Source organism: Hyperolius riggenbachi, chromosome 8, assembly GCF_040937935.1.
Source record: "Hyperolius riggenbachi isolate aHypRig1 chromosome 8, aHypRig1.pri, whole genome shotgun sequence".
Taxonomy (NCBI): domain Eukaryota; kingdom Metazoa; phylum Chordata; class Amphibia; order Anura; family Hyperoliidae; genus Hyperolius; species Hyperolius riggenbachi.
The window spans coordinates 82,112,765-82,136,426 of record NC_090653.1 but is presented as its reverse complement, the minus strand read 5'-3'; the positions used below and the strand labels follow the sequence as shown (position 1 = coordinate 82,136,426).

At 45.2% G+C, this 23,662-nt stretch overlaps 1 protein-coding gene across 15 annotated transcripts in view; it reads left to right on the top strand.

The window, feature by feature from the left end:
* HIPK4 (homeodomain interacting protein kinase 4) overlaps window positions 1-23,662 on the top strand; it is a 546,520-nt gene that overhangs the window by 452,318 nt on the left and 70,540 nt on the right. Inside the window, exon 7 of one of the 15 annotated variants that reach the window (XR_011023514.1) lies at window positions 1,557-1,669. The exons of the other annotated variants lie outside the window; for them this stretch is intronic. The gene's annotated coding sequence lies outside the window, so the exon portion shown is untranslated. The remainder of the gene's footprint in view (window positions 1-1,556; window positions 1,670-23,662) is intronic. 15 annotated transcript variants of the gene reach the window in all.

Here is a 23,662-nt window from a genome sequence, read left to right as displayed (position 1 = left end):
TAATACTGGAGTCACATAGGGCTATTTTTAGTGGGGAGAGCTGCCTAATACTGGGGGCACATAGGGCTATCTATACTAGAGGGGTTGCCCAATACTGAGGATACATAGGAATAGCTACAGAGAGCAAGGTTGCTTAATACTAGGGGCACATAGGACTATCTATACTGGGTGGGCTGCCTAATACTGGGGACACATTGGGCTATCTATACTAGAGGGGTTGCCTAATACTGAGGGCACATAGGAATAGCTACAGAGAACAAGGTTGCTTAATACTAGGGGCACATAGGACTATCTATACTGGGTGGGCTGCCTAATACTGGGGGCACATTGGGCTAGCTATACTGGGAGGGGGGGCTCCCTAATACTGAAGGCAGTCTGGCTATTTAAACTGAGCAGTTCTTCTGAATACTGGGGGCATATCTGGTTACCTATACTGGTGTGGCAGCCTACTTAATACAGGGTACACATTTGCTAGCTGGAGTGGGCACAATGTGAGGGGAGGGATGCACTTTGGAATCTCCGCCTCTAGTGCTAGAGGACTTTGCACTGGCCCTGGTTGCGATGTGCATTTCATTTTCAACAGTGTTGGTTGCCTTGCTGTCCTGCTGGTCTTTGACTTCTAAATCTCTAAAGCCAAGCATACACATGCAATCTCTAATGGCAATCTCTAATAGTCTCTAATTTTACCACTTCCAAGTAGTATGAGAGCTCTTACTACACAATCAGTTCATCAAATTCAAAATCTGTCACCCCTCATACTACAAGGAAGTAGTAAAACATGGGCAGTGCCACACTGGGGCACTGGCTCTCCCCCTAGAAATCACTGCGATCCCCTTGAGTGCCCCCCCCCCCTGCTCACTAATTAACATGTAACTGTTTTCAGGCTCCAGCATTGTACAGTGGACAGGATAGGGTCTGTAAAAACTCTCCATGTGATAAGTCTATGTATGTGTTAAGTATTTTATTTGCCATAAATACCTCACAATTCTTGCAAGATCCTTTGTAATTAATGTATCTGGATGACACTAATGCTGGATACACACCATGCATTTCCCCGTTCGATGCGTCCGTCGATACGCATCGATTCGATTATTTCCGACATGTCCGATTGAAGCTTCGATGGATCGTTAGGTCGATTTGCCATACTTTACATGGCAATCGACCTAAAAATCATCGAAATGCGTTCGGAAATGCTCGGAAATAATTGAATCGACGCGTATCGACGGACGCATCGAACGGGGAAATGCATGGTGTGTATCCAGCATTACATTTAAAAAAAAATTCTCTCTACCTCCTTCTAATTGTATGTTCTAACATTGTCAGTAAACAGGAACAGAGTCTGAAGAAGGCTTTCAAGCTGAGAGCTTACTGTTTTTCTTTTAAATTAGCCAATAAATTAGAGCTTGTATTTTACAGACAGGAAGTTTTAAATCAGGATAATACTAATGTAGTAAAATACAAACTTTAGTCTCCAGCAATGCTTAGTGCTAAGATAACGAATTACACTCACAGTGTTTCTTTCCCTCCTGCCTCTCCCCCTTTCCCTTTGCTTGTAGAGTCATCAGACACAGGCTGGGGGCTGGAATGATTGTCTGTGATCTGCCCATACAGGAGCAGCTTGCTAGCAAGTAAGGATTAAAACATACCAGCCAACTAGCCAAGTACATCTGTAGGTAACTTTTCTTCAATAATAGCACATGAACAATCTGCTCTGCTCTCCTCTGAGTTCTGTGTGTGATGTTTACATTTGGTTCCTACCAGTGCTGAACTAGTTAGCCTTAAAGTGCATCCGAGATAAACTTTTACTCATTGCATAATTGTGTTCCTTTCATATAGTTTATAGGGCATTCCTCCAGCCAAATACTTTTTTTGTTTTGTTTTAATACTCTAATTCCCTATAAACTAAACAAGCCTCACCCACAGCTTTTTACAGTGCATTGGCACTGTAGCAAGGGCTTATGGGAGCTCAGTCTGGGCCGGAGGAGAAGGAGGTTACTAGCCAGAGATTTCATAGGCAGAGGGGAGGAGGGAGGAGGAGAGAGGACTGAATTTGTCACATTACACACAGGCAAGCTGATAGCATCTCCAGCCCTCAGCCTGTGACAAACAGAACATGGCTGCCCTTATTGTATCACAGCAATAAATAAACTATTGAAGCTGTTTGCAGCTAGATTTTCTGTGTAAACTATACAAAAGGTACAGTATATAGACAATTTACTTGTTATAGTTAGTTTTTTATCTCGGATCCGCTTTAATTTTATGACCTGAGTTAAGCGAAGAATATGTAAAGCTCCCCATTTAACATCGATTCTGATCACCCAAATGAGCCCCACCAGCCAGCCATCCTGCCCCCTTTGTGCCCCCCCCCCCACCAAAAAAAAAAAATTGAAGCTAGAGCCGCCACTTTGATAAAGTTGACCAATAAAGATTGGATGTGTGTACTTGCCGTAGGGTACCCATACATTGCTTGATATCCTGCATCGATAGTCGATTTTACCATAATGATCAAATCTGACAGTAATCAGTGCCCCAACATGGCCACCCGATTCATAATTTTGATCAATTTCCATCCGAAATTGGTTAAAAGGATCAACTGGGCATCCTGGAAAATCTCCGATCAGGTGCACAGCAGTAACGGCCTTTGACTCCTCAACCACAAACTGACTCCTGGCCAGTCTCCCCCCAAGTGTACCCCCAGGGCCAGTGGAAAGAGTTGCATGCTCACCTGTCACACTGTGATGAGACTCTTTACCTCCTCCACGAGTATCTGTACCATGTGATACCGGGGCATGTACTGATGTCACTATATGTAGTGGTGTCATGTGGTACCGGTGCTTGCAGTGACAATTCCAAAAGACACTGGACACCAGAGGAGGACATGGGGGCCCCAGAAGGGGGCGGGGGGGGGGGCCTAAACAAATACGTTCTGAATAAGTTTAGCCACAGGAAGGGCCTGTTTGCAATGACAAGATATGAGACAGAACATTTATAACAAGCTTTTCTCCCTATGAACTCAAATCGCCAGAGCTACTGCTACACTGCTGCCACTAGGGCGCAGCAATAGGCAGTAGCAGTGTTTGTGAGTCTTGTCCAAGGTCTCTTTACTGAATAGGCACTGGCTTACTGAACAGGAAGAGCCAAGATTCGAACCCTGGTCTCCGGTTCGGGTGCAGCACCTGTGGCATGCACAGCTATAGGGATTCAGGTGCGTGCTAAGGGAAACTGCAGCATGCCGTCCAGAATCACACCGCAATACAGGCGGCAAGCCTTTGCCCGAATAGACAGTATTTTCCCACCTGACTTATCTGTGGGGAAACGCTGCAGATTCAGGATGAATTCGGCCCTCGTGAAAATAGGCCCTAACTGCATGCTTGATTCAGGTGTGTGATTCACACACTGCTGAGGCCAAAACTGGTATTGTTTAAAAGGAAATGAATATGGCAGCCACCACATCCCTCTCACCTCGGGTTCCCTTTAAAAGCCAATGCTACTTTCTACAGGTTTATGTTAAAACTGTTAATGAAGTGCAGAAAATCCAAATATGAAAATCGCATCAAAATAAACTACTTGGCCTAGATCGAATGTGCAATTCTTTCTGTAACTTGTAGGTGATACAAGAATCATTACGTTTCTTCTCTGCCCTGTATCAGGCTGTGAATACATTAGTCTGGTAATGTCATCACCTTGTGGCACCCTCTTCTCAGCGGCAAGATTGGCTTCTTAGGCCACCCTCTTCTCAGTTGCAAGAGGGGCCATGCAGGGCCTGGAACATCCATTTCTATACCCTCTGATGAAGGACATCTGTCCGATACAGTGCTGTTAGGGTAAATCACTGACTATAGAGAAGCAAAGACCGGCACTAGATGTTGCAGCTGGGAGATATGCAGGCCACCCCGGGGGAAAATGTGCACTCAAATAACAACAATCCATATGAATAAGGATTCATAAGATGAGGCACTGTAAATGCTATTGGTACCTTTGTCACCGGTGCACACAGACAGCGAGGTTAGCAATGGGGCTTAATAAGCCTGACAGCTGTTTCACGTGCAAACGCTTCCTCAACATTCTATTCTATTAGCCTCTGAGGAAGCGTTTGCACGCGAAACAGCTGTCAGACTTGTTAACCCCCGCTGCTAACCACGCTGTTTGTATGGTTTGTATGTACCGGTGATTAAATGTACCAATAGCATTTACAGTGCCTAATCTTCTCTTCTTTATTCATATGGTCTGTTAGGGTAAATATGGACTCTTGTTGTACACCTTTGGCTGTGCTTTGCATTCCCTCGCTTTAAAAGCCAATACTACTTTCCACAGCACGAGTTACTATGAGCAAGTTCCCCAGTCCTGTAGGTGTCAATGAGGCTCTACATTAGAAGCCAGTGACATGGTGTACCGCCACAGAGTTTACTTCAGAGTTGGAAGAAATTTGTGGAAATGTGATCGAAGCAGTCTCATGAATATTACTGCAAAAATAACATACAGGTGCAGTAAGGACTCATCCTTTACTCACTCGTCAAGCTGCTTCCATCGGCCACCAGTCACCATCACTTGTCTTTGTGGCGGTAATGCAAGCTAAGGGGGTGCAGGTATTCAGTTAGCTCTAGTATAGATGTAACCCAGAGCCTCATGTGCAGGAAGTGTTTGTACTTGTTACCCACAAGAAATGGTAGTAGCGGTTTCATTTTCAGACCAGCATGATAACAGAACAGAATAAATGTGTAAAGGGGAACACAGGCCTGGTTTTATCTCTCAGGAGAATATAGGCACAGGTGTCCTGACACCCTAGACCATAGCTCCCAAATGTCCCTCTTTTGGAGGGACAGTCCCTCTTTGGGAACCTAATCCCTCTTTCTTTCATTCTTAACCTTGGTTATTAATTATTTGTCAGTGGAATGCAAAGAGCTGGGTGAGTAACCTCCCATTTACCCTCTCATCAGGACTCTGCATAGGGAAGAAGGGAGGGAGGCACTCAGGTAGGGGAGTAAGCCACCTTTCCCATCATCAGGTGCCTGTAGGCATGTGCCTACAGTGCCTTATGGTAAATCCGGCCCTGGGGTAACCAATAGTAAGACACATTCTTGGTATATGAGTATGACTGACATTGAAAAGGGCAACATGTTTTGCAGATCTTACCTGATTCTTCAGGTCAGGGTCACAATGTCTTTGCGTAGAACACCAGGGACTTCAAGCACCTATTTCCTGGTGTTCTAGACATGGACACTGTGACCCCTAGATGGGGACACTAGTCCAGTGTTCCATGTTTTTTATTAGAGAGCGACCGACAACATTGATAAGAAGATTTGACAGATACATGTAGAGATGAAATTCTCTACCTGCTTGTTACTGTGGTTGCTTTTTAGTAACCCAGATTTGTAAGTAGTAATCTACTACTGTAGGTCTAATGTCCCATTGTTTTAAACACTACACTTTATTTGGTGCTCCTGATGAACCCTGTCTTTTCTTTCCCCGGTTCCTGGAGTTCATTGAAGTTCACCTATCAGACACATTCACCACATAGAAGATCTGTACTTGCTTTTAACTTAGTAAGTACATTGTTGACATAAATTAGCTTGAGGGTAGTTTCACACTCTACATGTTGTGCTGCGCATTCTAAAAAATAGGATCGCAACAGTGTGGAAAAATCACATAGCGATGCAGCGCACAGTGTGGAGCATACAGCCCATATTTATTTATTGTATTTATAAAGTGCCAACTTATTACGCAGCCCATAGGCCAGATATGTCAAACCGGTCCTACGAGGGCCGAGATCCTCACACATTTTTGATACAGCTCAAATGAATTGATGGGTCTGAATCAGGCAAGGTGTGGTCCATCAGGTAGAGCACATTCCTCTCTTTCTCAGTCCATCCTAAACACTGGCATGAATCTGGCCCACCAGGCCTGGAGTTCGAACACATGTGCCGTAGGCGTATGCTTACAACGCAACCATTAGCGTGTGCGTCATCTGGTGACAAACCAGTTACTCTGCTATAATCCTTCGCACCGCACTCCTAACGTGCCAACGTGAAACCACCATTGTAATTTAATTGCAGGATGATGTGATTATACTGAATTGTCTGCTCTGGGGTCTAGGCTAGAATAAATTCAGGGAGGTGGAATATTGCTCATTTTATCATTTCTTATGTAAATGTTTAAAAATAAAATATTAGGAAATATCTATTTCACCACATTTAGATTGCACAAGTTATATTATTTTTGATGGCCATAGGTTTCTGCAAAATAGGAAGCAGGGCAGTAAATTGGGCCTTGGTGGGTATAAAACTGAAATCCAGCTCTAGCTGGAGTGCAATTTTAGAAGAGGCCAGGTTCTGCACCCTCTGTAGATACTCTGGATTTCCACGGTCTTTTGGGCTTAGGCTGTAGACACACTATGAGCGCTTTCTGAAAGCTTTTCTGACCCTCTGTGCTTTTTGAGAGCTTTTTAAAAACAACTCACATTGAATTGCATTAAAACTGCGGTAAAATCTCTACAATCGCGATATTTCAAAAAATTGCAATTGCTGCAATTGTACTGTGCTTTTAATGCAAGTCAATGGGAACCTTTTTTAACCTCCCCGGCGTTCTATTGAGATCGCCAGGGAGGCTGCGGGAGGGTTTTTTTTTTATTAAAAAAAAACTATTTCATGCAGCCAACTGAAAGTTGGCTGCATGAAAGCCCACTAGAGGGCGCTCCGGAGGCGTTCTTCCGATCGCCTCCGGCGCCCAGAATAAACAAGGAAGGCCGCAATGAGCGGCCTTCCTTGTTTTGCTTAGATCGTCGCCATAGCGACGAGCGGAGTGACGTCATGGACGTCAGCCGACGTCCTGACGTCAGCCGCCTCCGATCCAGCCCTTAGCGCTGGCCGGAACTTTTTGTTCCGGCTGCGCAGGGCTCAGGCGGCTAGGGGGGCCCTCTTTCGCCGCTGCTCGCGGCGAATCGCCGCAGAGCGGCGGCGATCAGGCAGCACACGTGGCTGGCAAAGTGCCGGCTGCGTGTGCTGCACTTTATTTGGTGCAAATCGGCCCAGCAGGGCCTGAGCGGCAGCCTCCGGCGGTGATGGACGAGCTGAGCTCGTCCATACCGCTCAGGAGGTTAAAAAAGCTCTCAGAAAGCTTTTAGAAAGCGCTCATAGTGTGTCTACAGCCTATGAGAGACGAATTGAAACAATCATGGGTACTCTCTGTTCCAATAATTAGGTTTCAACACTGCACCTCTAAGAGTTTTAAATCCATCAATTCATTCAGTAATAACTTTAACACTACTTATCACACCTAAATAACCTATACATTGTTTTTTTCACCACATATTAGGCTTTCTTGGGGTGGTACATTTTGCTGATAATTATTTTATTTTATGTGTATTTCAAAGAGAATAATAATAAGAAAACTATGGAAAACAGATTTCTGCCATTATAGTTTTAAAATAAAAAGTGCTACTTTAGATAAAATCCACACATTTTGTTTGCCCATTTGTCCCAGTTATTATTTCCCTAGTACAATGTATGGCAACAATATTTTATTTGGCAATACAGTAATTGTATATTTTTTCCATTTTGTGTTTTTGATTTTCTCATTGTACTCTATCAATATTTAGAAGCCCTCATTTCCAAAAATAACCGTAATATAACCTTGTGGCTTACATATTTAAAAAGCTAAGTCCCTAAGGTAACAATGTATTTATTGTCTTTTAAATTCTGTTACTTTTGGCAATTGTTTCATAAGTGTGTTATATGGGGGTGGGGAGAATGGTTAGTGGGCATATCATAGATATGGTTAATTTTAGAATTTGTATGTGCAATTTTTTTGTTTCCACTACATGTCCCCACACTATTCCTGTCTAATTGTCTACCTAGAATACTGAATCAAAACATTCTGATTAGCAGGAAGTGAAAGTGTCTTTTGTTTACATTTAACTTCACTGTTCCATTAGAGACCTTGATTTTCTTTGCGAACTCATGTACCCATTCACCAAGCCCTGCACTACTGGGCGGCACCCTGGGTGTGCACGTGCGCCCGGCGCTCATCAACACAGAGAGACGTGCATCTACGTTCCTGGGAGCTAAAGTGCAGTTCTCATCCAGCTGGAGGGGAAATGGTTAAAGGACACCTGAGCTGACAGGGATATGGAGGCTTCCATATTTATTTCCTTTTAGTGTGTTGAAGAATCTTCGAACAGTCTTTTTATAAATGTTGTTGGTCGCTATCCAATCAAAACTTTACTAACTTTTACTCCACCACCATCAAATCAATTATCTGCTACTCTATCATCATCTGATACGCTAGCACATCCACTTGCGACTAGTTCAATTTCCAAAGGATCATCAATACAGCAAAGAGCATCATTGGGTCCCCCTGCAATCACTTGACCTCTTCCACACTTCTAGACTGAAGACCAGGGCAAACAGAAATATGAACAACCCATCCCAGTCGGGCAAGCGCTATATCAGGCTGCCGCTACAGAACTGTCCCCACCAGAACCTCCAGGCACGGGAACTCCTTCTTTTCCCAAGCTGTCCTTCTCATGAACTGTAGCCCCTCTTGCCACCATACTCCCAGGCCCCCTTTAACCTCTGTGTCTCAGTATCCCCACACCCACTCCCCTTCGAAACACTTTGTAAATATGAGACTGATGCACTGCACTACTGTATGTTCAATATGTATGTTAACTACACTAATGCCAATGCCTGTGTGTACCAAAAGCAATTCTGGGCACATCCCTGAGTGTAGTTGGCGAACAAAGTTGATTCTTTTAAACAATACCAGTTACCTGCCTACCCTGCTTATCCTCTGCGTCTAATACATTTAGCCATAGACCTTGAACAAGCATGCATATCAGATGTTTCTGACTGAATTCAATCTTAATCTAGTTGGACTTCAAGGGAACATTAACTGAGAGGAATACAAATGTTTCCGTTTAAACAATACCAGTTGCTTGGCAGTCCTGCTGACCACTTTGGCTGCAATAGGGGCGGAATCACAAACCTGCAACAAGCATGCAGCTAATCCAGTCTGACTTCAGTCAGAGCATGTGATCTGCATGCTTGTTGAGGGGCTTCAGCATTTCCTAGATAACCTTGCCTCCTGGCTCCCACACATACAGTCCTCCGACCTCCCAACCATCATCCTTGGAGACTTTAACATTCCACTTAGCCTACCACCTCTGCCGCCACTCAGCTTCTCTCCCTCACCAACTCCCTTGGCCTTACTCAGCATACTAACACCCCCACCCACAGCGCTGGTAATACCCTGGACCAAATTTTCTCCAAAGCCATCACCCTTACAAACCTGGACATTGCACCATTCCCTATCTCCAACCACCACTTCATCACCTTCACCCTCACTCCGTCCAGCACCCCCTGTTCCCCTCCCCGAACTGGACGGTAGCAGAGAGATCTGCGCAACCTTGACCCCAATGTACTAGCCACACCCCTGCGCTCCCTCTCCTCCCTCCCTCCCCAGCCTAACCTGCCCCCCAATCAAACAGCAGCTCAATACAATCATAATCTCTCAGCAGCCTTAGATCATGCTGCTCCCCTGACCTTTCATACCAACTCTCGCCCCAACCCCCAACCTTGGCACACTGCCCTCACAAAAAAACTACAAAAAGAGACACGAGCTGCAGAACGCAAATGGAGAAAATCCCGCCACAACCATGATTTCCTGGAATACAAGACAAAGTTGCAGACGTACCATACTGCCCAGCTGATAGCAAACAGAGATACTTCACTCGCTTGATCGCTACCCAAGCCTCCTACCCACCTCGTCTTTTTGCCACCTTTAATGCCCTACTCAACCCCACCCCTCCCTCCACAACCTCCACCCTCTCAGCCACTGACCTATCAAACTACTTTATCAACAAAATTACAACTATCCGGAGGGATATTTCTCTCCTCCACTCCATCGCCCCTCCTCCTCACCCCATCCTACTCCTACCTCTTTCTCCCCCCATACCTCCTTCACTTCTGTCACGGTGGAGGAAGTAAACTAGGTGCTGGCAACTTCACCTGCCACTTCCTGCCCCCTAGATCCGGTCCCATCTGATTCTTTCCGCCCACATTTTTCTGATCTGGCTCCTGTCCTCACCCACCTGTTCAAGCCATATAAAACAGAGAACCGAGAGCCCAATATAGTGTACTATGTCAAGGCAAATGGTATAATGAAGAGTAAAGTATATACTCACAAACCAGGGTTACCTCCAGGCAACCACTGTATAAGCAGGTGAGGAGATTAGCCTGTCCTCGCTCAGGACTAAAAAGTCGCTCCCTGTAGACGTGAAGAAGAAAAAGGGGTATCCCCTCCACCAAGGGTGGATATATAATGTGGTATAGGACTGAACAGAGGCGCCAAAAGTATAAAAACAGTATTTAAAATATAAAAAATTGCTTTGGAGGCAGTGGTGGACTTACCTCCCTCAAGCAGACACAAGAAGCTGTGTGTTTCAACAAAAAGTAAATTTATTGGTACACTCCAGGGTATTGCTTACATTGCGTTTCACAGATCTATACCCGCTTTATCAGGCAGTAGAGGTAGGAGCACACAGCACAATGTCAGAATCACACCTGGCGCCTTTGACAAAGGCGCCAGGTGTGATTCTGACATTGTGCTGTGTGCTCCTACCTCTACTGCCTGATGAAGCGGGTATAGACCTGCGAAACGCGTTGTAATCAATACCCTGAAGTGTACCAATAAATTTACTTTTTGTTGAAACACACAGCTTCTTGTGTCTGCTTGAGGGAGGTAAGTCCACCACTGCCTCCAAAGCAATTTTTTATATTTTAAATACTGTTTTTATACTTTTGGCGCCTCTGTTCAGTCCTATGCCACACCTGTTCAACCTCTCCTTCTCCACTGGCATCTTCCCCTCCGTATTCAAACAGGCCACTGTGCTTCCCCTGCTAATGAAACCTTCACTTGACCCAGCACTGCCATCCAACTACCGCCAAAATCTCCCTCCTCCCTTTTGCCTCGAAAATTCTTGAATGCTTGGCCCACCAACGTCTGACCAAATTCTTCAATTCCAACTCCCTTCTCGATCCCCTGCAATCTGGTTTTCGTACAGCCCATTCCACAGAAACAGCCCTCACCAAAGTGGTCAATGACCTTGCCCTTGCCAAAGCCGAAGGTAAATACTCCATCCTGCTCCTCCTGGAGCTCTCCTTGGCATTTTACACTGTCGACCACTCCCTCCTCCTCCACTCCATGCAGTTAATGGGCATTCAGGACCTAGCCTTAGCTTGGATCTCCTCCTACCTCTCCAACCGCTCCTTCACAACATTCTTCAATGGTTCCTCATCCACTCCTACACCCCTCTCAGTTGGTGTTCCTCAAGGTTCCGTCCTAGGACCACTACTGTTCTCATTCTATACTGTCTCAGTTAGCAAAATTATCTCCTCCATGGGCTTCAGTTACCACCTGTATGCCGATGACACTGAGATATACCTCCACACCCCAGATCTCTCCTCCTCTGCCATGGACAAATTCTCCACCTGCCTCACCTCCATTTCCTCCTGGATGGCCGCCAGGTTCTTGAAGCTTAATTTGGACAAGACTGAGCTTCTAATATTCCCACCCCGCACAGCTGCACCCCTCCCAGATCTTCACATCACTATTAAAAATACTACCCTACCTCCCAAGCCCGCTGTCTAGGTTTTACCCTGGACTCTGCACTTTCCTTTACACCCCACATCCAAGGTATTGCCCGATCCTGCAACTTCCACCTCCGCAACATCTCCAAGATCCGCTCCTACCTGTCCCCTGACACCACTAAACTCCTCATCCACGCCCTTGTCATCTCCCGCCTAGACTACTGCGATTCTATTTGGCTGGCCTTCCCTCTAACCGTACTGCCCCACTTTAATCGGCAATGAATGCGGCAGCCAGACTGATACATTATTCTCATCACAGCGCCTTTACGACTCCGCTCTGTAAAGCCTTACACTGGCTCCCCATCAGCTTTAGGATCAATTTCAAAATACTGTGCTTAGCCTACAAATCGGTGCACAAGACCTGCCCGACCTACATCTCTGATCTGGTTCACAGGCACATACAAGCCCGCCCCCTCCGATCCTCCAATGATCTGCGCCTAGTCGCACCACGCATATCTCAGTCCCATGCACGATTGCAGGACTTCACTAGGGCTGCCCCCACTCTCTGGAACTCGCTCCCACCAGCCATCAGACTCGCCCCCAACTTTAATACCTTCAAACAAGCTCTCAAGACTCACCTTTTCATGCTCGCATACCCACCTACACCAGCACCATGATACGTTCTGTTAGACACCCTCTCAGCAGATGCACCTATTGTCTCCACCCCCCGCCCTTTAGATTGTAAGCCTCTGGCAGGGCACTCCTCTCTAGTGTTTCCAGCTTGATTATGCAATTTTACTGTCAATCACCCCTCTTGTGGACTAGAACAGTTTCTATTTTGACCTGACACTGTACTGTTATCAAATCATTTGCATGATCTTGTTTTGTTGTGAGTTTCCTGTATGTCCTACCTTGTATGTTAACCCATTTATCTATTGTGCAGCGCTGCATAATATGTTGGCGCTTTATGAATACAATAAATAATAATAATAAATAATAATAACGTATTAGAGACACAGGATCAGCAGGAGAGTCAGGCAACTGGTATTATTTTAAAAGGAAAAATCCATATCCTTCTTCGTTTAGGTTCCCTTTCGGTTGTAAGATGCTCGCTTGTTTTAGGTATGTTGTCCTAATACTACTGCAGCCAAAAAGATCATCATGACTGCCGAGGAGCTGGAATGGTTTATATGGAAATAAATGTGGCAGCCTCCATATTCCTCTCAGTTCAGGTGTACTTTAAAGATGGCCATACACTTATAGATTTGAAGCAGATTTGACCATCAGATAGATTTCTGTCAGATGCCTGTCAAGTAGAATCTGACAGGAATCTATCTGATGTGTGCCACACACTAGGAACAGATTTCCAATAGATTTCAGAATGAAATCTATTGGAAATCGATCCAAATGCATTATTGGACCATTAGATTCAATGCAACTCTCTGGGCCTTCGATCTGCTGGCAGCAGCAGATCGACCTAGATCTTCCATCCTGTCAGATAGGTCAGATTGATCAAAATCGGCCGCAAATCGATCAAATGGGGAATTTAAAAAAATCGATTTCTGATCAATTGATCGATTCTATAGAATCGATCGATCAATTGATGGCTGAAATCGACCAGTGTATGGGCCCTTTAGTTAGTCTAGAATTATCAGCTAGATTTAGAGCCCATTTCCACTACTTAGTGATGCAAATGCGGCTACCCAGCCGCATCGTATCACTTCCGCCGCCGGCCGCATCACTTACGCATCTCCTGATGCGGAAATGTATTGGAGGAGATGGGACGCGGCTGCGGGCGGCTGCGGATGTGCGAGAATCTGCATCTGTGAGATTCTCGGGAACGATCCGCACCACATGCACGCAGTGGAAACTCTTCCATTGCCGTGCATGTGTTTCAGCATACACACGGTGCGATGCGGCTATGTAGCCGCATCGCACCTCTCCTAGTGGAAACGGGCCCTAAGGGAAAGATATCTGGTTAGGTTATGGTAATGGTAGATTAAGAAATGGGTTAATAATAAATATCAATTCAAAGGATTAGATTAGGGTTAGACTAAAGCTGGCCACTAACGGTCCAATTTCTAGCGAAAAATCGTTAGAGCGATCAGAAATTCTGATCGGATTGGTTGTAAATAATCTCCATTGATGGACACAATCGATTATGAACGAGTGAAAAAAATGTCGCCCGAATGAATTTTCGTTGAACGAAAATTTGGATTTTCTTGGTGGTCGTGATAGATAGGAAGCAATGATTGGTTAGTTGATGGTGTAGTGAACGATTTTTCGTCCGATCAGAATTTCTGATCGCTTGAACGATTTTTCGCCAGAAATTGGACCGTTAGTGGCCAGCTTTAGGTGAAAGGCTAGACTGTGATGAGACAATTGGTTAGGCTTAGGTGAAAGGCTAGATTGTGATGAGACAATTGGTTAGGCTTAGGTGAAAGGATAGATTGTGATGAGACAATTGGTTAGTCTTAGGTGAAAGGCTAGATTGTGATGAGACAATTGGTTTGGCTTAGGTGAAAGGCTAGATTGTGATGAGACAATTGGTTAGGCTTAGGTGAAAGGCTAGATTGTGATGAGACAATTGGTTAGGCTTAAGTGAAAGGATAGATTGTGATGAGACAATTGGTTGGGCTTAGGTAAAAGGCTAGATTGTGATGAGACAATTGGTTAGACTTAGGTGAAAGGCTAGATTGTGATGAGACAATTGGTTAGGCTTAAGTGAAAGGATAGGTTGTGATGAGACAACAGGAACTTTGAGTGGAGAAGTTAAGATTACGTAGTTAGAATTTAGCAGTCGTTACAGATAGCCAATGAGGTGCTAATAATTCCGGTTTGCATGCAAATTTATGTAAATTATATACATCTTGGAATCAGGCTAATCATATTGAGCAGGAAGTGCATTTGAGTGGCCCAATTCCAAGATGCATACAATTTGCATACAGGCCAGAATTATTAGCATCTCACTGTCCATCTCTAGTGGTCATGAAGCAGTCGTGGTACCATTACATATAGAAGCGAAGAGAGGTCTGGGTTTGACATTGAAAAGGTGAGCGCTTAGGGCCAGGTTATGGGAAGAGGAAGACGTTAGGACTTGGCATGGGAAAGGTGGAAGGTTGAGGTTTGTCATGGAAAAAGGGATGAGGTTAGGGTGTGGCATGTGAAAATAAGGAGGTTAGGGTGTGACATAGAAAATGGAAGAGGTTAGGGTTTGGCATGGGAAATGTAAAAGGTTTGGGTGTGGCATGGGATAAGAAGGGGGTTAGGGTGTGACATGGAAAAGGTAAGAGGTTAGGCGTAACAAAGAGAAGGCATAACAAAGAGAAGAGGTTAGAGTTTTGCATGGGAAAGGTTGGAGGTTAAGGTTTGTCATGTGAAAGGGAAGAGGTTAGGGTGTGGCATGTGAAAAGAAGGAGGTTAGGGTGTGACATAGAAACAGGGAGAGGTTAGGGTTTAGTTTGAAAAATGGAAAAGGTTAAGGTTAGGCACGGTAAAGCGATTCGGTAAGGGTTGGGCATGGGAAAGGGAAGAGGGAAGGCATGGCAAAAGTAAGATATGGATGAGGTAAGAGTTTGGAATAGGAAAGAGAAGAGTTTAGAGTGTTGCATGGGAAAGGTTAGGGTGTGGCATGGAAAACTGAAGAGGTTAGAGTGTGACTTAGGAAAGGGAAGAGGGCAGGGTTTGCCATTAGAAAGAGAATAAGTTAGGTTAGTCATAGAAAAGGGAAGAGGTTATGGTGTGGCATGCGAAAGGAAAAAGTTTAGGCACAGGAAGTGGAAGTGGTTAGGGTTTGGCATGGGAAAGGGAAGTGGTTAGGGTGTGACATGGGAAAGGGAAGTGGTCGGGGTGTGACATGGGAAAGGGAAATGGTTAGGCTGTGGCATGGGAAAGGGAAGAGGTAAGGACGTGGCATGGTAAAGGGAAGAAGTAAGGACGTGGCATGGGAAAGGGAAGAGATGATGTTAAACATAGCTCAGAAGGTAAGGATAGCATTAAGCTAGTCAATGACGATTGGAGTCCCTGACACAGAACGGGGTCAGGTTTGTGCTTATTAATCCAATAATCTTTGCCCTCATGATGTTGGCAATGAATGTACCTGCATGCACAAACAGAGGCTACCCATAATAATTGCACTTGCAAGGCATTGTTGTAGAGCGCAGAATGATGATGTTATCCTACAATTGACAAGCATGTCACCTGACTAGGCCCACTGGAGCTCAGGTGTGTATCTAAGTAGGAAGCAACACTGGGACCTTTCAGCAATGCAAGGAGTGCAGCTTCACTGGGGCCCTAGCATGGCTATCGCTTCTCTTCATTCACGATTGTGCTTTTTTTTCCTGTTTTACAGTATAAATCAGTGTTTTTTATGTGTCTTATGTTCCTGCTAGGACGGGTTTCTAAGGGTTGTAAAAGGTGACAATTTATGAAGAAGTAACACCTTACATGCTTAATGGACAAATGTTTTGAATAGGGGGACCCCCATGGCCTTGCGGCATTCCATCATACACCAACTAGGGGGAGTATAATTTGGCCCACTGAGGGAGAGATGGAGTAGTAAACAAGAGTACTGGTCATGCATTGTGTGAACACTGACTACCTACCGTGCACAGCATTACTTTCTGGACTGGGGCAGCTGGTCTGCTCTCTCCTCCTCCTTTTCCCTCGAGCAAGATTTGGCATAAAAAAACTTCCCCAATCCTCTTCTATTGTTCTGAAACTCTAGCAAACATGAAGATAATTTCCTAATGCCAAGCAAGATATCACAACATCTGGAGAGGGGGATGGGAGGATGTGCTAGGTATCTCCATTATGAGGGACCTTCCTACAATATGACAACTGAGCTCCTCATCATATCATGTCCTCCAGATGTGCTGCAGCAGAGGGCTGTATCTTCCAGCCGGGGAGGGCATGCAGCATCCCTGGTCAGACGGGGGTCGGCCAAGCAAGAACGATTTACTAAATGTAAACAAATCTGATATTAAGCCTGCTAATCCCTTATAAAGGTAAAGTGTTTAACTCAATTCTCTTATGAATGGAATACACACAGAGGAGCAGTTGTATCTTCCTGCAAACGCACAGACATCCTCTGCAAATGGCTAAAAATTCTTCGGCTGAAGCAACCTTGACTTTTACAGCCCAGAAATAGCGTTGTGGAAAAGTTTTTTAAAAAGTTATTGTCTGGATTACATGGGGCAAGAGGAAGCCTTCTTAGAGCACCAGAGTGGTGCAGGAATAAGCAGAAAAATGCCTGGTTCAAAAAGAAGTACTGTTGAGTGTAGACGGTAGAACTGCAGGACAAAGCATTGCTGCAAAATAGGTGAGGATTGCAGGAGAAATCACAGCTAATCAGTTGCAACAAGAAGTACTCTTCACTATAGACAGTACAACATCGGGAGGAGTACTGCTATTAGAAGATATAAGAGGTACACCAAGAATTACTCTTCATTGGGAGAGCTTAACTGTGGGAGGAGTCGGCTTATAACAGTAGAAGATGAGGGCAGGATGAATCACAACTAATAGAAGGCAAAACAGGTACAAGAAGAAATCTTCACTGTAGATAGTACAATTGTGGGAGGAGTTCTGCTTATAACAGTAGAAGATGAGGGCAGGATGAATCACAACAAATAGAAGGCAAAACAGGTACAAGAAGAAATCTTCACTGTAGATAGTACAATTGTGGGAGGAGTCCTGCTTATAACAGTAGAAGATGAGGGCAGGATGAATCACAACTAATAGAAAGTAAACCAGGTGCAAGAAGAAATCTTCACTTTAGCTCGTGTAGTGGGAGGAGTTAGTTGATAACGGTAGATGATGAGGGCAGGAAGAACAACAATTAATGGAAGGTGAAACAGGTGCAAGAAGAAATCTTCACTGTAGATAGTACAATTGTGGGAGGAGTCCTGCTTATAACAGTAGAAGATGAAGGCAGGATGAATTACAACTAATGGGTAAAACAGGTGCAATAAGACATCTTCACTGTAGATAGTACAGCAGTGGGAGGAGTCCTGCTGGAAACTAGCAGAGTGCAGGATGAATCATGTGTAATAGAAGGTGGAACAAGTACAACTTAAAGGAGTCCTGACTGTAGATGGTGATACCTGTAGGAGGCACCCTGTAACTACAGGTGATGATTGCAGGATAAATCAACTGCAGAGGTGAAACAGTGCTGGAGCTTAGGTTGTAGGAACTGAAGGGGGAGTCTTGCTGATAAGTGCACTGCTTATAAATGGTAAAAAGGATGCACTGTAGTAGATAGTATACTGTAGAAAGAGTCCTGGTAACACAAGCTGAATCGGTGGCAATGGGTCACCCTGGAGAGTAATTGGGAGAAGCCCTGTAGACAGCAGACCAGAATGCAGGATGAAGCACTTCTATCTGGAGAAGGTATTAGCAGTAAAGTATAGGAGTGAGTAGTATAAGGGAAACCACTCTTCTTCAAAGTACAACAATAATGTGTCAGATAAGAGAAGTTTGAGCAGGTACAGGCAATATCAGCGGACAAAGGAAGGTAATGGTGGCAGAATGAAGCTCGGTTCTGCTGATAGAACCAGATAAACCAGTTCAAGATGAAGATCTCCAGAGGTATCTCTTTTCATAGCCAGGTACAAGGTAAGCGTCCGGCGACCAGGATAAATGGCTAGTACACAGCAGAGGTGAGAGCCATTGGGACTGAGGTCTGTGCACTGACAGCGATACAATTTGCAACTCACTGAGATCTAATCTGTGACTCACTGCGATCTATTCTGCAACTCACTGAGATCTAATCTGCCATTTACTGACACCTGTACACAAGCAGTGACACAATCTGCGGCTTACTGAGATCTAATCTACGACTCACTGAGATTTAATCTGCGACTCACTGAGGTCTAATCTATGACTCACTGAGATCTAATCTGCGACTCACTGAGATCTAATCTGCAACTCACTGAGATCTAATCTTTGACTCACTGAGGTCTAATATGTGAATCACTGAGATCTGTACACAAGCAGTGAGTTTCTGAGATCTAATCTGCGACTCACTGAGATCTGTGCACATGCAGCGACATAATCTTCGGCTCACTGAGGTTTAATTTTAGACTCACTGAGATCTAATCTTCGACTCACTGAGGTCTAATCTGTGACTCACTGAGGTCTAATATGCACTCACTGAGATCTAACCTACTACTGAATGAGGTCTAATCTGTGGCTCACTGAGCTCTGTTCACATACAGCGACACAAACACAGGCATGACATACAGAGGGGCACGCAATCCCCATCCAACATAACTGGCAAGGGTTTGTTTTGGCTGAGAGGCCAGGAATTTGGATTGCTGCATGCACAGAAACCTTTCAGTGAAAATCCTCTTTGCAAGGCATCCAGCGTGTAGAATCCATGCATATATCAGCCTACCTGCTCCACCAGGTCCTGTCTGACACCCATGTCCAGCCTGGAATTGTGTCTCTATACGAGCAGGCTGAGAATCTCCCTGGAATCAGGATGCGTTGTGTGGAGCGTCCCTGCTCATCTATAGGCTGTAGGTACCCTGGACAGCTCCAGGATCCTCAGTCACAGGTGGTCGTCTCCCCAGTCTCCTGCGATGACAGCTTTTCTCTGCTTGATCAGACGGAGGAGAGAGATGATGATTCCCCGATTGCTTTCACTGGTCTCCAGAACAAGGCATTGGTGTCACATCTACATCCAGCGGTCTGTATATTGTGCTCTCACTGTCCATGCTGTCTTCTTCTTCCAGAATGTCTCCCTGATGTTCTGTGTATGCTTCTCACTCCTGGTCTGCTCCTCCAGAGAGCTTTCTTTATTCCTCAGCCTGGCAGCTCACATTCTGCCAACCCCTCTCTCCCTTTCCCCAAATCTCCTTTTCCTTCTTCTCATCCTCTTCTGTACTGCACCTCTCTCCTTCTTCTCCAACCTGGAAAGTGTGGCTCCCCCCACCCTCCCCTCCTCTCCCTAATATCCTCCTCCCTTCTCCATCCTCCTCTGTGTCTTCCACCCACCTCTCTGCCCTTCTTCCCACAATTACTACTTATTATTTGCTGTTCTCCAACCCCCCAATTATAGCTCAAATTCCTGTGTCTGCGCTGTGCATCAGCCACCTATTGTGTCTTCACTCCTGCTGCGCTCCTCTGTAAAGATAGCCATATACTGATATATCTTCAGTATGAGTGCCAAATGATCAATATTTCCCTGATCAAAGATCAGTAAGGAATTATCAATAGATATACCGCCTTTCACCGCTCAATATCAAATTTTTTTAGTAGAAATGTTTTAAAATCAGTAGAAACGCTGACGTTGCTTGACACAGTACAAAGCTATCGTATCCCTGCTATGTACAGTAATATGAGGGACTGCTTAAAAGATCCATTCAAAGTATACTCACCCTGTTTACCCTTCTTCTACATAGATTTGGTAAGATTGTACGCTCAAGGTTGTATCATTAGTGGGCATCCTAAAGGTAGTCATACATCTAGTGATGATGCGCAGATTCGACCAAGAGACAAATCTCTCTCTGATGTAATCTGATAAGACAGGTCTGTCGGCTGCCCATACACTGCATTCCGATTCCCAAACGATTTCAGCATGAAATCTCTCGGGAATCTTCCGAGTCCGCCGCCTTACCGCTCTTCCCTAGTGTATAAGTGTGCATGTGTGTGGTTATACATTAACCATAGCTCCCAACTGTCCCTCTTTGGGATCTCTGTCCCTCTTTCCTCCTCATGTGTCCCTCTTTCAGGACTTTGTCCCTCTTTCTATGTAAATATATATATTTCTCTACTAAAAATGTGTTTGACTCTAAACTTTATTCCCATCCTTTAAATTGATATATTACTAATTTTAAAGTGTTAATATGAAGGAAAATGAACCAGGATAGAAAGGTTTGAATTATAAAACAACATATTTTTCTCATGAAATCATTATGGTATGCATGATCAGGGGTGTGGTAGGGGCATGGCTTAAGTGTATCTCTCATCTCAAAAAGTTGGTAGGTATGGATTACCTGTCCTGTGTCGCAGTGCCCGTTCATCTTTCGAATCCGCCGCTCTTCCATTAGCCCCATACACGACGCTATCACTTCACACATTCGCCACGAGCTATGCGCTGGTGGCGTGTATGGGGCTAATAAAAGAGCGGCGGATTGGTAAGAAGAGCGGGCACTGCGACACAGGACAGGTAATGTATAAACGCATGCACACTTATACACTAAGGAGCAGCGGCGAAGGAAATCAGCACCAGGAGTTTTGTCACTCGTCCTGATATCACTTGCCATTACCGCCGTGATCGAGCAAGTCAGCACTACATCTTGCAGCATGTCCGACCCATACAGGCGACCAATTTCGGCCTGAAATTGGTTGCATCTTCAATCAGGCTTGCACTTGGTGGCACTGATTTTCAATCGATTATAATAATTGAGTGGGCTGGTCGATTGGCCGCCGAGTTGCCTGATGTCGAGTCGCCTGATACCCTAAAGATACCCATTATTGGAACAGTATTTTCCCCGGATTCACTCAATCAGTCGATCAGATTTGCGGGATCGTATAATCTGAAGGTAAATATTGATTGTTCCTATAGACAGGTTGATTAGGGTACTTCCTCTCTTTAGATGAGATCATAAAATCCAACTATAGCATCGTCAATTTTCTCCACATACTTGGTCATTTTCTGTACAATAGATTTTAAAGTGGTATAAAACCCAGCATTTCTTTTTTGCTATAAAAGAATATTTACAGCATATAATTTACTACCACCATTTTTTTTTCATTTTTTTTTAGCAGAACAGCATTCAAAGGGTTAAAACACAGGACTTATGCTGGGCATACATGAGTTGACTCAGCGGCTCGATTAGCCGCCGGATCGACTTCCGCTGCGTCCCCGCTTGTCCCTGCAGGCGGCCGGATCGATTCCCGCACGTCCCCGCGGGCGCTCCTTATCTTCCGCTCAATTCCCCGCTATTGTCCGCCCGCGGAGATCGAGCGGGGTATCGATCCGGCGGGTCATCGGACCTGTTGGAAATTATTAATCGAGCCATCAGCGGCTCGATTAATAAGGGTGCATCGGCCCGTGTGTGCCTAGCATTACTTTTTCAATAGAATGCTCCCTGCAGGGGGATCTGCATCTGAACTGGTGATAAGATTATCTTGTGTTTACTTAATTGTAGTATAGAGGAATGTAAACATTCCCTGACTGTGTAGAAACTTCTTCTAATGTGTCCTGAACTGAAACACTGCTCAGAAAACATTACTGGGTACATTACAATATACAGTAAATACACCAGTTATGAATAAAATGCAGTGGCAGCTTTCAGAGCAAATAAAAATGTACTTTCAGAACTTGTAATTTCTCAATGAATAATAATACTTATGCAAAAAAGCAAATATGATAATTGGATGGGATATAAAAAGTAGGAAAACACATTTTTATTGAATAGTATGTCAAGAGTTTAATACCGCTTTAAAACTCTGATTAAAAGATTGCATCTGAGGAAAATATTGAACTGTTACTGAGCGCTTTTAAGGTGGCCATACACGCTTAGATTGCCGCTCCGTGTGACAAACCAGTCAATCCCTCTCTGACCTGATCTGATCAGAGGAGGATTAAATTCCCCATACACAGCACACAGATTTTCAATAGATTTCACCATGAAATCTATTTAAAATATATCGAAACGCAGCCTTGCACCATTCAATACAATGCAATGTTATAAGTTGTTGATCCACTGCCACTCCCCCCACTGCGCGTAAACAACCAATATTTTTCATCTGGTCCAGTTGTAATTTTGAGCGATTTATGCTGCGAATTGATCGGCGTTATGATTGATGTGGCTTGTTGCATTATAGATTTCCGGAAAATTCGATAGAGTGATTGGATCTGCGGGTAAAAAATCGATGCCTATATTGCCTGCTTAAAGAGACTCTGAAGCAAGAATAAATCTCGCTTCAGAGCTCATAGTTAGCAGGGGCATGTGTGCCCCTGCTAAACCGCCGCAATAGCGCCGCTAAACGGGGGTCCCTTCATCCCCAAACCCACCCCCGCGAGACTTGGTCGCAGACTTGGTCGTTCCTGGAGGCAGGGCTAACGGCTGCAGCCCTGCCTCCAGTCGCGTCTATCAGCGGCGCATCGCCGCCTCTCCCCCACCCCTCTCAGTGAAGGAAGACTGAGAGGGGCGGGGGAGAGGCGGAGATACGCGCTGACAGACGCACGTGGGGCAGGGCTGCGGCGGTTAGCCCTGCCCCAACCAGGAAGCGTCCCCCGCTGCACCGAGGGGATTTGGGGGTGAAGGGACCCCCATTTAGCGGCGCGATAGCGGCGGTTTAGCAGGGGCACACATGCCCCTGCTAACTATGAGCTCTGAAGCGAGATTTATTCTAGCTTCAGACTCTCTTTAAAGGACGACTGAAGTGAGATGAATATGGAGGCTGCCATATTTATTCCCATTTAACCTCCCTGGCGGTCTATTAAAACCGCCAGGGGGCAGCGCAGCACTTTAATTTTTTTTAATTAAATCATGTAGCTAGCCTAGCGCTAGCTACATGAATGCCGCTGTGCACCGGCATCCCCCCTCCCCTTCTGATCGCATCCGGCGATCAGAGCAAACAGGAAATCCCGTTCAGAACGGGATCTCCTGTTTGGCTTCCTCTTCGCCATGGCGACCATCGGGATGACGTTGTCGACGTCATGGTGTCGGAGGGAGTCCCGATCCACCCCTTAGCGCTGCCTGGCGGTGATTGGCCAGGCTGCGCAAGGGGTCTGGGGGGGGGGGTGGCGCGGCGGGTAGCGGCGAATCGGCGGGGAGCAGTGGCAATCAGTTTGTACACGCAGCTAGCAAGGTGCTAGCTGCGTGTAACAAAAAAAATATGCAAATCGGCCCATCAGGGCCTGAGAAATCCTCCATGGTGGCTTAGCCCGAGCTCAGCTTGGGCGTACCGCCAGGGAGGTTAAAGTAAAACTGAAGTGAGGAAAAAAAGGCAGATACTTACTTATGGAGAGCGAAGGCTTCCCTGTCCTCTCTGTCCCCTTGTTCCAGCACTGTTTCCACCAGTACATCTATTCAACCAACTAGTATAATACACCTCCATGAGCC